Genomic DNA, 17,048 nt, shown 5'->3' with positions numbered 1-17,048 from the left:
CAGTGGGGCCTGCCGGGCACAGCCTGTTTCTTTACTCCACATTGGTACAAAGCTCTGTGGAATGGGGCTGGAACGTGCTGACCTGGGAATAAAGGCCGTAGAAGAGGGATAGAACCGGTTTCAGCTTCCCTGGGGAACAATGCTCGGCCTCTCAGCAGGACATGGCCGTGATGGTAACTATGCTCTCGAGTGCTTTGCTCCCAGGGGGTATGGAAGGGCTGCTCCCATGGGAACGCTGCCCATGGAGCACAGTGGGACGGGTCCCCCCCCACCCCAGCTACCCCAGGGCATCCCTGAGCCCCTTGGGATGGATGGCAGGCATTGGGGCAGCACCACAAACAGCCAGGGCAGGGGTCTGAGCTGATTTAATGCTTTTCTTTAAGCCCTTTGGGTGGGATCTTGGCTTCTCCCACCCGGCATGGGTGCAAATCTCCTTTCGCAACCCTTTCCTTGCCTGCGGCTGGGTTGTTTCACATCTGAGAGGGCTCAAGGTGGAATTACAGCATTACAGACAAAGCCTTAATATAATCTTCCCTGCATGAACAGCGTTGCAGGGGGAAGACACAGAGAATGTTCTGCGGAGCGGGGCTCCCAATAAGGCAAGCTGCACTTCAGGATGTACGCTGAATTGCTTCATCACCGCTCCTAATGGCTTAACCAACACAATCCATATTCATAAATCAAAACAGGAGCAGGAGCGACCTCTGTTCAGCTCTGCTGCCGAGCCGTGGTGCACCCAGAAACAAGGGCAGATTATATATTGCAGGCAGCAGCTCTGTATATATCTTCTGCAGCTGCCACGACTTGGCCTTCGTATTAACTGAGCCTAAGGAGAGGCGATACAATCAGATCTGTCTGTTGGCGTCTGAAGGATTAGCTGAGTCAACCAGGAAAAAGCTGAGCTAATTTATTATGCTATTTTCAGTTCCGAAATGTACCGTGGATGTAATTTCACCCTCAATTACAGATCCCACCGTCCTACAGAACGTAATTATCAAAAATGTTCTTTTTCTGCTGTATTTAGTGTTTGGATTTGGGCAGCGCGGTGGCAGCTCCGCAACCAAGGCTCGCTGATGAGATCTGGGAAGTGGAACCAGCAGAGACATGAAATGAATGGATCTGTTCTCTCCGGCCAAGGAAAACGCGGTGCAGGGAGGAGAGTATCACAGATGTGTTGGCAGAAGGACCTGGCAGACCATGCAGGGCCGGATCAGCTGCGGCTTCTTCTGCCCCTCTGAGGATGGAGAATTCCCCACTTTCCACCCCGAACCCCTCAAAGCGTCATTGGAAAGCCCAGCACGAAGTCTGGCTTTTTGCAGCTGCCCTTCGGGTATCTTAAACGTCCTGGAGAGGGCATCTTCATCAGGGACTGCGGTGACAGGACAAGAGGTGATGGGCTCAGACTGAAACAGGGGAAGTTCAGGTTGAGCGTAAGGGAGTTCTTCACTATGAGGGTGCTGAGGCGCTGGCCCAGGGTGCCCAGAGAAGCTGTGGCTGCCCCATCCCTGGCAGTGTTCAAGGCCAGGTTGGACACAGGGGCTTGGAGCAAGCTGCTCCAGTGGAAGGGGTCCCTGCCCGTGGCAGGGGTTGGAACTGGATGAGCTTTAAGGTCCCTTCCAACACAAACCATTCCATGATTCTATCTCCCTCCTGAGCCAGGCGAGCATCCTTCAGTGCACCAGCACCAGCCCCAAACCCTCTGGTATCCCTGGCTGGACCCTCCACAGCATCAAACCGTCCCCAAACTGGTGCCTGCTCTCCAGGACAGGCTCCCCATCAGCAGCAAGGGCAGAGCTGCCTCCCTGCCACAGCCAGGCTCGCAGCACCCGATGCCCTTCGGCATCTGCAGGTGGATGCGTTTCAACCGCCCTGATTTAACTCCCCCTGTGAATCTGTGCTGGCAATGGCGATGCCACAGAGGGCCGGCTGCAGCGTGGTGCACTGAGGACATCTCCTAGCAAATAAACCACTTAAAGCGGAAAAACACCACAAAAAAAAAAACCCCGCAAAACACCCAAACCAAGACGAACTGACGGGAATGCACTGCTGTCACAAAAACTACCTCCGGTTCACCCAAAGTTTACCCCTTTGCCGGTGACTTTGGCAGCGTTGGAGGAAACGGGCTTAGCAGGGGTCCCTGGGGGCTGCATGGCTGGCTGCTTTCCCAGCCCAGCATGGATTGAGGCAGCAGCTCTGTGTGACGGAGGGGCCCAAAATAGAAACTTTACCGCGAGCGGGGAGGAATAATACTTTTCCTGCAGCCGTGCAATAGCCTTGAGGCTGCTAACGTGGTGATAAGCGGTTGTTTGCCCGTGCTCTGGAGCAAGCGTGGTTTATCTCTTCCTTGTTCCAGACCTGGAGAGAAAAAGCGTGTCGATTCTGCTGCCGTGGGACCACCAGGTCTGTATTTTACCATTTCTCTATTCCAGCAGTGCCAGGAAACCTGATTTATATCACGTAGCATAAGGCTGGTGGCCCCGCTGTGCTCTTGGGTTAAAAGCCAGAAGGAGAAGGTGCAGGGGAGCTCTGCTGCTTTTTGGGGGGCAGATCTGATGCTTTAATTCGCGGTGTTTTATGGGCTCGGGGTGGGTCACGGATGCGGATGCTCCAGGATGCTCCCCCCCTCGAGCCGTGTTGTTCCGTGGCGCCAGGAGGAGGAAACGTTTGCAGCTGCCTGTACAAACAAGAGGCCCCAAGGAGGAAACAGCATGAGCCAGGCTGGGGAAAATCCCAACCTCCCTGTGCAAAGCCCAGGGCTCCAGGAGAGGATCAAGCCACAGATAAACCGGGATTCCCCTTTCCTCCTGTTCTGCCCCAAAACCGGTGCTTTCAGTTGAGGCGATGCCACTGCCTCGTGCAGGAGCATGGTGCTAACAGGCAGCTTTAGTTTGGTGGGCAGGAGAGAACCTGCACCCTCCATTAAAGACCTGTGTTAAACACTGAGCTAATTTGAGCTGGTTTATTAGCACGCCGCTCGGGGTGATAGCATCTGTACTAGTTCAGTGGCCGGTTGCCTCTTGCAGCAGCCACCCTGCACAGGTTTAAATGAGTTTTTCCCCTTTATAAAACTCTGCAAATCCTTTCCTTTTCCTTGCATCTGCCCTGAAGCATGGCTGATAAAGCCAAAGACTTTCCCCAGCTTCAGCCCATCTCCAGGAAAGAAAATGATATTAAACTTGAAACAAATTACATTGCGCATTCGAGTGAGGATGCTCGAATGCATTTTCTTTTCCTAATGACAGAGGCAGTGGGAATTGCAGCACCATTAACTTCTCCTTTTGCCTCCTGCAAGTTGTCAGCAGCTCTCCCCCTCGCCTAGTAACTACCTCATCCAGTGGGATGGATGCTCTGCTGTGGCCCCAGCACCTTTTGTATGAGCTCAGAGCTGGAAAACAACCACAGAGCCCAAGGAATCCTGCTGGATGAAGCCGGGAGCTGCAGGGATGCAGGGTTTGCAGTGAACTCTATAGGAGCCAGCCCGGCCCCAGCATCAAGGGCTGTTGCTTCCCTTGGCGTTTCCTTCTGTTTTGTGCCTTTTGAACCTTTTTGGTCTTCTCACTGGTGGTGGAGGGTGGGAGATGGGGAGATGCCAGGCTTTAAAGTGCTTCCAGCCTGGAGGAGGATCAGCCCTGCTTCTGGCTCTTGGAGTGGGAAACTGCTGCCCAGAGGGCGATAAATGTTATTAGATGTCAGGGAGAAATAAACCTGCTGCTTTTTTCCTATTTGCTAGGGCTTTTTTGCTGGTTTCTGGGGGTTTTTTTCCCTCTATTTTCTGGGTGTTTTTTTCCTTTTTTCCCTGGCTGGCTTGTCAACGCTTTGTGCTGCGTTTGAAGTGGTGGGAAATGGGGACCAGGGCGTCCATTGACTGTGGATATAAGATTTGGGTTAATCCTTGAGCACTGGCTCATGGGTCAGGGCCCTGCAGACCCAGGGCGGAATTAAATCAGTGCATTCCATTCGCAGGCACGGCCTCCCAAGGGTCCGCATGTGTTTGGGCTCACTCTGGGCTGTGGGATGCATCCATTCACCCCTGCCTGCTTCCATTGCTCCAACCTTTTCCCAAGTGCTGGTGGCGGTAACGCAGGCTCCGTTGGCCTCTGCCACACCTCCCCTCCCAGCCCCGTGCCCTCGTGGCTCCGGCAGCAGCAACAGGTCTTTCCAGTCCTGCCCTGGGCTGCATTTTGGCAAGCAGTCCCTTCCGGAGCTCCCATTGCGGCTCTTGGGCACGTCGGCAGCGGGGCGGCACCCAGGGAGGGGGAAAAGCACCCGATGCGTCACTGGCTCCCTTTATGTTGGTAGTTGTAGCTTTGAATAAGCATTAAGCACCAGTAAATGCTTGCAGGGCTATCGCTGTAACACCAGGCTCTGTCCGCTCCATATCAAGCTCACTGGGGCACACTGAGCATCACCTTCTACCAGCTGCTTCCTGCCTGTTGGAAGGAGCATCCCCGGCACACAGCACCCGCGGGGTGAAGGTAAAAGCCAAGCTGGTGCTTGGAGCAACATGGAGAGCAGGCTGGGGCTCCCAGAGGGTGGGCATCCCGCTGCGGCACGGCTGTATCCCAAAGCCATGATGGAGTCTGCTGGGTCTGCATCCCACATGGCAAGAGAAGGTGCGGGATGGGGAAAGTTGGCAGATTTGGTGCAGTTTGGGGACGATGCAGGCTTTTTGGATGGTGAGCAGGACGAGCCACAGGATCAATGGCCAGTGATCACAGCGCAGATCCCAAATCACGGCGTCTCCCTGGCTCCCCATCGGATGCTCATCCATGGCACAACTGCGATGCTTTTCCCTGTGCTTCCACCTCCGCCACGCCGCTGCCTGGCTCTCCATGCTAACAGATGGCTGGAGTGACAATTACTGCCTGTATTTATAAATTCCTTGTTGGGCTGTTATCCGGCATGTGATAGAGCTTTACACAAACAGAGAGCCGGGAGTCACTGCTGGCTGTTGTAACTGGAAAGGAAATTATATGGCACAAAGCACTCCAAGAGAGCGTGATGGGCTTTGCTGGGGAAGCAGCTTCAGTGGGCGCATGTGAAATGAGTTTGGTTTGCACAGACATTGGTGTGAGTGGCACCGTCTAACTGGCATCGCATCCCATCCCATTGCTGCATTGCAAGGCTGCTTTTCATAGCTCCTGGAGCTAGTTTAATTGCTTTTCTCCTCTTTCTGGTTATCACGCTCATGAATTTGGAAGCTCTTAATGCGAAACAATTAGGGACGGGATTCCTTGGGGATGGAGTGATTTCCTGTCTGGAAATGCAACGGGTCTTTCATCCTCCTTGTCCCTGCCTGCTTGAGGCTGGGTACCAAGTGCTGCTGGTTGGGAAGGTTGATGGTGATGGCCGATGCTGCAGGCAGCACAGTGAGGATTGCAGAGGATGCTGGTGATGTTACAGTTAAATCAGCCATCCCTTGGGAATGACAACTGGGAAAGCAGGGTGGTCTGTGGGGAGGTTACACCTAAGCAGAGGATGGGTGAGCTGGCCTGCTTAGGAATCCGCGTCTGTGTTAGGATGTTGGGATACAAGCAGGAAAACAGCATTCGGTCTTTAGCCAGCATGTTGTGCACTGAGCACTCGTGTTACTGAACTCAAGTCATCTGCACCACCTTGCTGGTGACCTCCCCTTTAGTGCTGCAGCTGCCAGCATCTCCTGAGCATCCACTGAGCTGCTCATGTTTGAACACCCTGGGGACCACAAGGCTGCCACAAGCTCCTCTGCCCCTTGTGTGGGGTGGCAATGGAGACCCCGCTGTGCCTGGGTTTAAGGTGATATTTAGCCATGGCTTGTCATCCTTTCTAGCCACTGAGCAGGGGAAGGGAGAGGGGACATAAAACACAGGAGCTGTGTTTGCAGGCAATGCAGGTGTCAGCAAGCAGCATGTTCTGGGGAGGCTGGTGGAGGCACCATGGGGTTTTTCCCAGCGTCAAGCTGCCCATATCACCTTTCCTGAGACCTGGAGTTTGCACAAGCTGAGGTGATGGGTTCAGGCTGAAACAGGGGAAGTTTGGATTGGATATAAGGAAGAAATTCTTTACTGAGAGGGTGGTGAGGCACTGGAATGGGTTGCCCAGGGAGGTTGTGAATGCTCCATCCCTGACGGTGTTCAAGGCCAGGTTGGACAGAGCCTTGGTAGCATGGTTTAGTGTGAGGTGTCCATACCCATGGGTTGGAACTGGATGATCTTAAGGTCCCTTCCAACCCAAACCATTCCATGTTTCCATCCACAGCACTGAGGCCCCTTCTGCTCCTTTGGGAGCCACCTCACAGCACTGTTGATGTCCCCATTGCCACCCCAGCCCTGTGACACTGCTGGCACAGAGCTGAGCTGCCGCTCGCAACCTTTGCACTCCCATCGCTCCTGTTTGCTCCTTGCCCATCCCGGCTGCCTCGCATGGGCAGGAGGGATCAAAACCACCTTTGTTCCTCCCAGCTCCACCGCTGCCAGCGCTCCCTGGGTGGTTTGCCCTGCTCCCATGGGCTGGTTTACAGGGAAGGGGAAGGACAAAGAGCAGTGCTCGGGGGGACTGTTTAACCTGCAGGTGCAGCCGGAGCTCTTGCCTCTCCATGCAGCCAGCAATGGTGCCAGCAACACCCACATGGGCCCCAGCTATTTCTGCATTAAGTGTTGGATGGAGCCAAACGTGATCCGGGTGTGTTTGCAGGGAAAGCAGAGGGGGAGCAGCCCCGCTCCTGTTGCTCGAGCTCAGTGTCAGCCCCGCCATCTGCGTCTCCCTGGGAAAGGAGTTATAAATAGGTTCTGCTGCTTTCCTTCCCCACGGCAATAACTTCCCAGATGACTGAGGGTAATGACAACACCTTGGTCCTATCTCGCTGATGCCCGCCTCCCTCGCTGAGCTCGTGCTGTGGCAGATGTTTGCTGAGAGGACCCCAGGGAGACATGGAGAGGCTTTTTCCTCCCTCAAGAAGTCAGCATCAAGGAGGTGCGTGTCTGTGCTCTGCCCTGCTCAGCAGGGAGGTAAGGGGTGGCTGGCGGTGCAGCCGTGTCACCCTGATGTGGGTCCAGCCATGGGGTGGTCCCATGGAGGGCAGAGCGTCACCAGAACTGAGGTGAGGAGCGTGTGCTCTCGAGTCTTCTGCTCTACGTGGATAATGCACCAAGTTGCCTTAATTTGGGGTTCATTTCATCACCTGGATCCCAGCTGTGGTTTACAGGGAAAGCTGGAAGTCAGCACAGGGATCACCCCCTCTGGTTATTCTGCTGTGTCTGGTTAAGGTGGAGAAAACCCTGGGTTTCAAACCACATAAACACCCAGCAAAGGGGAAGGTGCTTGGTTGCATCCAGCCTGTTTACAGCCGGCACAAAGGGAGGTTTCCCATGGCTGACCCAGTGTTGTGCCATGGCTGTGGTGTGCCAGCAATGTGTAAGCTGGGAGTGCAGTCAGATCCCTGTTGTTAGTCCCTTTCCTAAGCAAGGAAAAGGAAGCTGCAGTGACCTCTGCATTAGAGATTCCACCAGGAATAAGGAAACGAGAGGATTTTGCCAACCGTTGTGCAAACAGGGGTGTTCGGTATGGGAGGGTCCAACTTAATGCCATAAACCAGATTGGATTAGGACGGATTTGCAGAGGGACAGACTGGAAGAGCGGCTTATTTAGGTTTCTAGCAGCGGTGTCACAACTATACTTGGTGTTGCAACACGCTGTTGCGTTGTGTGCTCGCGTTGGGGTGTTGAGTTTGAGAGCTCAGTGAGCAGCGGGGCTGGGCACGGGAGAGATGCTGTTGGGTGGCCAAGGGAGGGAATGGAAGAACACAGCTAAATAAGCATTAGGAACCCAACATCTTCCTTGTCTTGTGAATCTGAACCAAGTCCCTTACTGATGAGATCACGGAGGGTGAGTACCCGTTAGGGTCTGTATGGTTTTATACCGTTGTTGGTCTTTTAATGTGAGTTAATCTATCGTTATGCATGCAGCTCTGTGGTGTGGAAGTGCCTTGTTGTCACTGTCCCTCTCCATGAGCTTTTGCTGTGCTCATGGGCACAGCCTTGCCCAGACGGCAGCAAAGGGGCTGCCCTCTTCAGTGCGGCTCAACCTATGCCATGGGGTCAGCCTGACCCATGGTGTTTCCATGCGCTTAGAGCCTTTATCAGCGTTTTTACCTCATTTCTCCCTGCTCTTGCTCTGCTCCATTCTTTACAGTGGGATTTTGCATCACATCCTTCTGTCTTTGAAACCCCATCTCCTTTCCGGAGCTGTCACTGCCTTCCCCTACGCCTTGTGCCCAGCCCTGCTCTCCTGGGCTGCCTTTTGCTCAAGGGTGTGAAGCAAACCATTGCCCAATTCTTTGGTAACTTCCACAGAAGAGGTGCTTCCCCTTGCAGCTGCCTGGTAGGAGCGATGTCACCCTCTGCTCAGCACCGATTCCTCCCTCCCGCTGCTGGAGAACCACAAGGCAGATGTGAGCTTGGCTGTCTCACGGCGCCCGCCTACTGCTGGAGTCGTGCCGTGTTGGGATCACGGAAGGAAAACAGGCCACTTATCGTGTGCGACAGACACAGCCACCCCCGGAGCCTTTTGTCTGTGAGGAGAGGGATGCAGTGATGAGCATCCGCGTCAGTCCGGGGGCAGAGGCAGCTCTCAATGTGCCGGTGATGCAGCTGGGCATCATTGTCTGTGCATGCTCGCAGGCTCCCTGTAAACACACCATGGAAGGAGGTGGATGCTGGAGGGTGGATGGGGCTGCAAGTGTGGGGAGCAATGGGAGATGGTTCCTGGCTGAGGATGGAGATAGGGAGAGGGGTTATTCCCCTGTGAGGGTGTTTTGAGGGGGAAATCTCCATGGAGACGTTTCCACAAGCTGTTTGGGAAGTCTTAAATATCCTCATGTATTCTCATACGTGCAGAGGAGGGTCATGAGGATCCAGAGGAGGCCACAAGGACGATCAGGGGCTGGAGCACCTCCCGTATGGAAACAGGCTGGGAAAGTTGGGGCTGTTCAGCCTGGAGAAGAGAAGGGTTCAGGGAGACCTCATAGCAGCCTTCCAGTGTCTGAAGGGGGCCTACAAGGATGCTGGAGAGGGCCTCTTCATCAGGGACTGTAGTGACAGGATAAGGGGTGATGGGTTCAGACTGAAACAGGGAAGATCTAGGTTGGATATAAGGAAGAAGTTCTTTACCGTGAGAGTACTGAGGTGCTGACGTAGGGTGACCAAAGAAGTTGTGAATGATCCATCCTTGGCAGTGTTCAAGGCCAGGCAGTACAGAGCCTTGGGTGACGTGGTTTAGTGTGAGGGGAAGGGGGATTGGAACTGAGTGATCCTAAGATCCCTTCCAGCCCAAACCAGTCTATGTTTCATATGGGTGCAGGTGGGTCCGTAACTCCAGGAGATGGAGATGGGCTGCCTTGGTCCTTGACTGCTTTCAGGGCAGGCTGTGTGCCGTGGCCAAGTCCCATGGTGGATGCTCTCCTGGCACCCTGGGGTCTCTCCTTTCTTCAATCAGGCAAATCATTCCTGGGCTACCAAACCAGGTGGAGCCCATCTCCCATCCCAGTGCTAGAGGCTGGGCTCTATTCAGTGCCAGGAACATGTGTGTCCCAGGGGTTTCCACCTCCCGTGCTCCAGTGCAAAACCCAGGTCAACAACAGCAGCAATAGATAAAAACCCAACCTATGACCTTCAAGTTCTGCTTTAATGATGGATTTAATGAGATCCACATGAAAGCACAACCAAGGGGAAGGCAGCAAACCCCTCATTGTGTTATATAAAAACTGAGGGTCTGGGGTGCGTTTCTACATGTCATTTGCCATTTCTGAAGTCTGGCTTAATTATAATAATCACCCTCAGCAGTCAGGCAATTAGTAACGCTCTTGTATTTCTGCTGAGCTCGAACTTTGTGTCACAAATGCGTTGCTTCCTCCGTGGGCTGATGATGATGTGTGCATGGGGCGGGCAGCATCCCCTCTGCATAGGGTTGAAAGGGGCATTGAGCAGTTCCACGCTAACTGGCAGCATCTGAGCTCTCCAGATGAGGATGCTCCATGGCAGGAGTGACTCACCCATCTCCTATGTAGCTTGAAAGGACTAAAAAGGCAAGCGGAGGCTTTCGACTCTCTCCCTAGAGTGCCCTTGTGCAGCAGCAGCTGGGTTTGGACACGCGTTGCCAGGGATGCTGCAGTCCCAGCCATATTTCCTTGGGTTCATGCAATTTGCTGCTCTTGGACCGTCTCCCCATGACACCTCCTAGGGTAGAAGATGCTGTTGTTACCGTCAAGCCTGTTTTTTGCTCCCCACGGGTAGCAGAACAGGACTGCCTGTTGCTGCTGGTCCTGTGGGGTGTGCTGGGCCCGGGACCGCTGTGTTTTTGCCCGTAGTGATGCCTGGATACAGGAGTACGAAAAGAGGCTCTGCTATGAGTTGGGGTGATGCTGGAGCAGGGAGGATAAGCAGGACCAGGGATGCAATGCTGACACTGAGGGTTTCCAGCCTCCTCTCACTGTCATGGGAAGTACAGCAGAGCTGGAGAGGCTGTAGCTCCCCCAAAGCAACCCCACTTTGGAGAGAGCCCGCTGGGTTAATGCAAACAGTGGCTGGCCAAGTGACAGGGTCCTTTTGGGAGGGCTGAATGCCCTAACAGGGCCTGGCAGAAGGTGGAGGGGTTAGTGGCCTCCTCTACTGCTTCTGTTTGCATCAGACTCCCCATCACTGTGAGCACCCCAAAACTGCCACCCAGGCATGCAACACCCCCTCTGGCACATCCCTCACATAGGTCTTGCTCTTCCCCTCTCTCCCATCTCTTGCCATGAAACTCCTGGAACCTTTTCTCTAACGGTGCCAGGGGAGAAGCAGGGCTCTGGCAGCACTACCCTCCAGGTGAGCCATAACTCACTGAAGCACTGCCCTTGTCCTGTCAACTGCACCAGCTGCCCTCACCTGGTTCCTCCTCCCCAATGGGGCTTTTTCCTCCCCCTGCTCAAAACTCGCACTTTTTATTCCTGGAGTGCCTTATTGTGGGGAGGAGCGGAGCAGGTAACTCACGATCTGCAGGGCTCTGAGTGATGGGAGGGCTTAAACACCAGCTAAAAGTGATGGAAAGGGGAGAAAAACTCTTGATGGGGAACACGCCGGATGTGCCTTCCTGGTTTCGATGCTGTGCGCGCAATGGCTTGTATAGGCTGATTCGGGGGTGGCGGGTGATGAACTCGGTGCGGGCATCCCGCCGCACAAGCGCTGTGGCAAGGGGAAAGGAGCGCACCCGGCCGTGAAAACTGTGTCGGAATTACACAATGAGCCGCTTCCCTTCCCGCTGCTCCGAGGCGGAGCGGCAGCGCTCTGCGCGCAGCCGTGCGTGCTGCGTGGGTACCCGCGATGCGCCTGAGCTCCGCAGGGAGCGACCGCACCGGCCCCGCGCCGCCGGGCTCCCGGTGCGCCGGACACGGGGGTACGGCCCCGACGGATGCCGCTGACAACGGTGCGACGAGGCTCCTGCGTGCAGGTAAAGGCGAGGGTAGGAAGGGAGGGCAGCATCAGAACGGACTCCGCTGTGACCCTGCGTGAGGACAGGCCCGGTGTGCATGGGCCCCCCTGCTGGGGTTTAATCCGTTCTCTTTCCCCATCTCCCGCGGGGAGGACTTGGACTTTGCTTTAGGATCAGCCTGTGGGTTGGATGCATTCGTCCTCCTGGGGTAGGATGGGTGCCCTGCGGGTCCCTGCGCTCCTTCATCAAAAGGCTGCATCTTTAACCATGGAGGCTGGAGGCAGTGTTTCCCATGGGAATACGGGGCTGAGCGTGTTTGGGGAAGGGAAGCTCATGTCCAACATACAGCCTGGCCCCTCAGCATTCCAACGTGAAATTGGGTGAATGCTGGAATTGCAGAATAAACAGCTCCAGTTTCAGGGCTCCCTGGAGATGTGTGTGCATGGCAAGAGGGGGGGACAGCGAAAGCTATGCTGCTTGGCAAGCGTTAAAGGAGAAGCTGCTGCTCAGCACAAAAGCTGGTCTTACACAGCACAGGTCTATTCAAGAGACATTTAATTCCCTTCTGAAGTCCAGGCAAATGGGGAGCTGCCATATGGTGTCTGATGGCAGCGGGGAAAAAAAGGGCTCTTTGCAAAGCAGGGCAAGGTGGGAGCTTGCGGGGCTTCAGATTGTCTTGAAACAGCTCCATTATTAAGGCTGAATGAGCTGGGTCTGTAGAGCGACCCATGTGGGTTAATGCTGGCCTGGGGAGGCGAAGGGTCCTGCTTGTGGCCAGCACCACGGACCGATGCTGAGGCCTAGCATCCAGGGTATTACTTTTATTAAGTTACAGAGGCTGTAACTTCTCTGCCTGTGGGTGGCTGAGCAGCATCAGGATAACATGGCTGTGCCTTGAGGAGGATGCAGCTTAAACCCTGATAGAACAGGGAGCATGTCCTGTCTGCCGCATAGGGAGCAGAGCAGGTCCGCATGGGGACAAGCAGACTCACAGAGGGGGAATTTCAGCTGCCCTAAGTCCCAGGGCTTGTTTAAACAAGGAGGTTTGGGCATTCAGGTGTTTATGGAACACTTTGGGACGACAGGTAGGTGCTGTGCTTCTGTATTCAGGGTGGTTTGAGGGATCTGGCACTCAAGGGGTCAGCATCCCTCAGCCATGACCCAGCTGCCCATGTGTTCACACTGCAGGACGGGCAGCAGGGAACAAGACTGACCAGTTCCCCATGAAGAAACAGGCCGTTCCCTTAGAGCACAGGGAGTTTTCCTTGGCAGAAACAAAGCTTTGTCCAGGGTGCCCTTGCAGAGCCCAGCCAGGCTGGCCCAGCGCCCACCAGGGCACTTCCCACTGGTGCTGAGGTGCTGTGCCAGCACAGACCCATGGATGCAATGGAGGAGGGTGGCTGCACGGTCTCCTTGCAGGGATCCGGGTGCACTCCCTGTGCACAGGGAGGATGAGACAAGTGGAGCTCTCTGGTGAGCTGCAGCGTGGAAAGGTGCCAGTACTGAGCAATGGCTCTTTGCCGTCACACCAGCAGCAGTGACTCCCCGTGTCATCCCCTGCATCCAGGCTGCATCCTCTCCAGGTCAGCAGGACAGTCTGTGGGAGGAGCTAGCAACCCATCATCCCCCTTCCTGCAGGTTAGGAAGCACATGTCCCCTGACACAGCTGGGAAATGGAGACATGGGATATGTCCTGCAAGACTTCTTTGTGTCTTTTCCCCTTCCCTGGAGCAGCATCTCTATGGGGATGCAAATGGGCTGGATGTCCACGGGGGCTTTCAGAGCCCTTACCCTAAGTGTCTGTGCGCATCCCAGTGAGCAGAAGGACTGGAGGGTGCAATGCTGCAGCTATGAGAAGATAGGCAGAGGTTCCTTCATTTTAGTTACAGTATTTAATCACCCCTGAAGGCTCAGGGCTGCAGCACCATCTCTGCGTAGGAGGCAGATGCGAGTGTGGGTTCGAGCACTGTCATTATACATGATGCACCCACTGCCTGCGGTGGTAACAAGGATTAGTGGAGTTTGTCATCCATCTCTGGTGACTGAGTGGGCTGGGGAGCAGTGAGCCACATTCAGCCACATGAGGCTGAATCCTGCTGCACACTGGAATTTCCATCGCATCAAATTGGGATTGGATCCCACTTCCCAGCCATGAATTGCTGAGGTCCTGCATTAAACCTGGCCTCAGCACCCACCCCACCTGTAATAAACCCCAAGGGGGAGCCCTACAGGGTTTAGGGACGCTGAGAAAGCATCTCATCCTGGAATCCCCTTCCCTGAAAGGATGTACCCCATGGCACAGGGATATGCTACTGGCACGGCAACAGAGCTGGTATTGCAGGGACCAGGGCTGCTGCTGGGTTTGGGTGGGATGATGGGGTCTGTGATGCTGGTGGAAGGGACAGTTTTGGGTTTGCCATGTCACCTTGGCCAGGCCACTCATCTCACAGCCAAAGCTATTGCCCTGGGGAGATCATCACACCTCAGTGCCTTGCTTGCACCAGTGCTGGCTGCTGCACATGGGCACAGAGGGTTCCCCAAAGGCTGTGCTTGAAGATGGGCTGTGTTATGTCCTTTATCATTGCTGTTCTCCGGTCTTGATCCCGTGGGTACCAGTTCAGCATCACTCAGTGAGGCTTTGGGGGTGATTTTTTTGCCCCTCTGTGTCATATCCTAAGGTTTTGCAAGGGGTAAAAGGAATTCAACTGCACACTTAGACTGAATGGTCCTGTTCCCTGGAGAGGATGCGCTGGGACCAAATGGGAGGATGATGGCAGAGATCCTCCCGATATTCCTCTGAAATAGAGCAGAAAAAGGTCCTACTTCATCCCCAGCTCCATTGCTTTGCATCCCAGCTCCTCACTTCTTCCTCTCCTGGAACCAGATTTAAACACCCCATGTTTTTTAGTAAAAATCAGGCCTTTCCCAAAGTTTCAGGGTACCACGGGTTTCCTGCGGCATTTCCATGCATGGCTCCAGCCAACTCTTTCTTCATTGACAATATTCCTGGGCTGGTGTCTCCAGTGAGAAGACGTGGATTTGTTGTACTCCAAATGTCCGTAGGGAACGCAGATGTACTAGAAGATGCTTGCTTGTTGAGAAAGCCTGTAGTCAGCTACGTGCTACCTTGTCTGTCTGGTTTAGCTTCGTGGCTAAAGTCAGCCTAGGAACTGCAGGACCTGAGTGATGCTGAAGCTTGTGATGGTGCGGGAGCTTGTGATATTGTGGTAAGGCTCCCAAGCAGCCAAAATGTCCCCTTTTATTGCACAGCCCTTATTCACTCTCAAGCTTGACTCAGCAATGGCAAGCCAGGAGCAGGATGCTCTGGGCTGAGTCTGTCTGGTGCTGGGATGTGCTGATGGAGCTGGGTGCTCAGAATGCAGGACCTGGGGCTCTTGGTTTCTATTTTGGCCATCCCTTGCCTGTATTTGTTCCATTGGAGCAATGACTGGGTTGTGGGGTGGGTACAGGGCTGAGATTGAGCCTTGGTTTGGTTTTGAAGCTCTTCTGGGCTCTGTGCTGAGGATCCAACAACCCTGGAGCACTTGCATCTCCTTTTGTGGCCTTCCTTCGAGGGCAGGACTTTACTGTGAGCTGGTCAGCGAGTGGTTAAACCCTTTCTGGCCAGAAATGCACTTAGCAATGCTGCCTGCAGCCCTGGCCAGGTTTCTGCTTGGTTTGCAATGCTCCTTATGCTCACTGCAAGTCCTGGGGTCTGGCTCAGCCTGCACCCCAAGTCCTCTCTGCCATAGGATCGTGGGATGTGTGTATATGGAGAAGGTCAATGTGTTTGGGCAGTGTTGTGTGTGAGCTCTTGCACGTTGCTGTTGTGCGCTTAGACCCTGAGCTGCTGCCTGGAAGGGATGGGGATGAGCAGAGCCTGGTCAGCAGCGGTGCCATCTGCCTGCTGTGCACATCTGGCAGAGAGCTCAGGGATGCTTCTCTGCCCTCCTGGGTGCAGGCATGGGCTCAAGCAGGGAAGGAGCCAGCATTGCCCCAGCACGTCTGGTTCCTTTCTGGTGACGTCTGGATAAACACTGTCCTGGAGGTGGCTGTCTTCCCCCTGAGCAGCTGATGTGCTGGCGCTGGGTTTCTGGGGCAGGACAGACCTGCCCAGAGCCAGAGATGATGCCAAGAGATGCGTCTTCATTTACACTTGTTTTCTAGAGCTGGAATTCCCTAATCTTGGCTGTGTTTTGCTCCTAAGCAGTGTGTTGCTTAGAGCAGACTCTGCAAAGCCCTTTGTTCAGGCATGCACAGGGCTTGGCACTCTTTGCAAAGTACCTATGCAGAAACACTGTCATCTCCCCAGGTGACTTAGTGGGAGCAAATCTGATTGGGATGGATACTCATAAGGATATAGTAATGCTTACCTGGTAGAGGAATTTCTGCTGTTTGTTTACAGGATGCACATGAAAGAGGGAATCTGGGACTGTGCCTGCGCAAAGTCTTTTGCACCGGACTTTGTTCAGTGCCACATCCATGCATTGACAGTCAGGTGGATTCGTTGTCCTCACCAATTCTCTTCCATTCAGTGTTGAATGGGGAAAATCTGCTCAAAAAGCTCAGACAGATCGGTTTGCAGATGTGCTGCCTCCTGCTTCCAGGCCTGCTCCTGATTGCAGTGCACAGGGGATAAGCACAGCTGTGTGAAAGCCCATCGCATCCATCCTGGCTTCTTTCTCTCAAAATAGAGCCTGGGATGGTCAGAAATGGGCTTGTGCTGCTGCTCCATTGGTGCAAAAAGGGACCTTGCAGCTGCCTGGGAGTGGGAAGGGCAGGGGATGAGTGGATGGATGGATGAATGGGCAGTGGATGGATGGATGGATGGATGGATGGATGGATAGTGGATGGATGAATGGATAGTGGATGGATGGATGGATGGATGGATGGATGGATGGATGGATAGTGGATGGATGAATGGATGGATGGATGGATGGATGGATGGATGGGAGATGGGTGGATACATGGGTGGATGGATGGGTGAATGGGTGGATGGTAAGTGGATGGGTTGATGGGTTGATGGGTGGATGGATGTGTGGATAGATGAGTGAATAGATGGAGGGATGGATGGAGGAGGGATGGATGAGTAGGTGTACGGGTGAATGGATGGGTTAATGAGTAGATGGTGGATGGGGGGATGAGGGATGGGTGGATGGGTATGGGTGGATGAGGGATGGATGGATGGATGGATGGATGGATGGATGGATGGATGGATATATGGGTGGATGGATGGGTGGATGGATGGGTGGATGGATGGTTGAATGGATGGGTTAAGTGTGTGGATGGTAGATGGGTGGATGAGGGATGGATGAGTGAATGGATGAGTGCACGGATGGGTTAGTGAGTGGATGGATGGATGGGTGGATGAGGGATGGGTGGATGGGTGGACAGGCTCACGCTGCCCAGGGGGCTGAGCCGTGCTGCAGCTGGCTGGCTCCCTGTGGGCACTAGGCCAGTCCCTCCTGTGCCGCAGCCTTTTGGCTGCTCCTCTCCTCCCAGTAGCTTCTGCTCCCTCTGGCTCACTGACTGCAGCAGCATCCTCACAGCTCCCAGGATCCTGGTTTAGGTGCGTGCAGGGGCATGAACAGGGTTCAGTGCAA

This window comes from Psittacula echo, assembly GCF_963264785.1.
Source record: "Psittacula echo genome assembly, chromosome: Z".
NCBI lineage: Eukaryota > Metazoa > Chordata > Aves > Psittaciformes > Psittacidae > Psittacula > Psittacula echo.
This window is presented reverse-complemented; position numbering follows the sequence as displayed.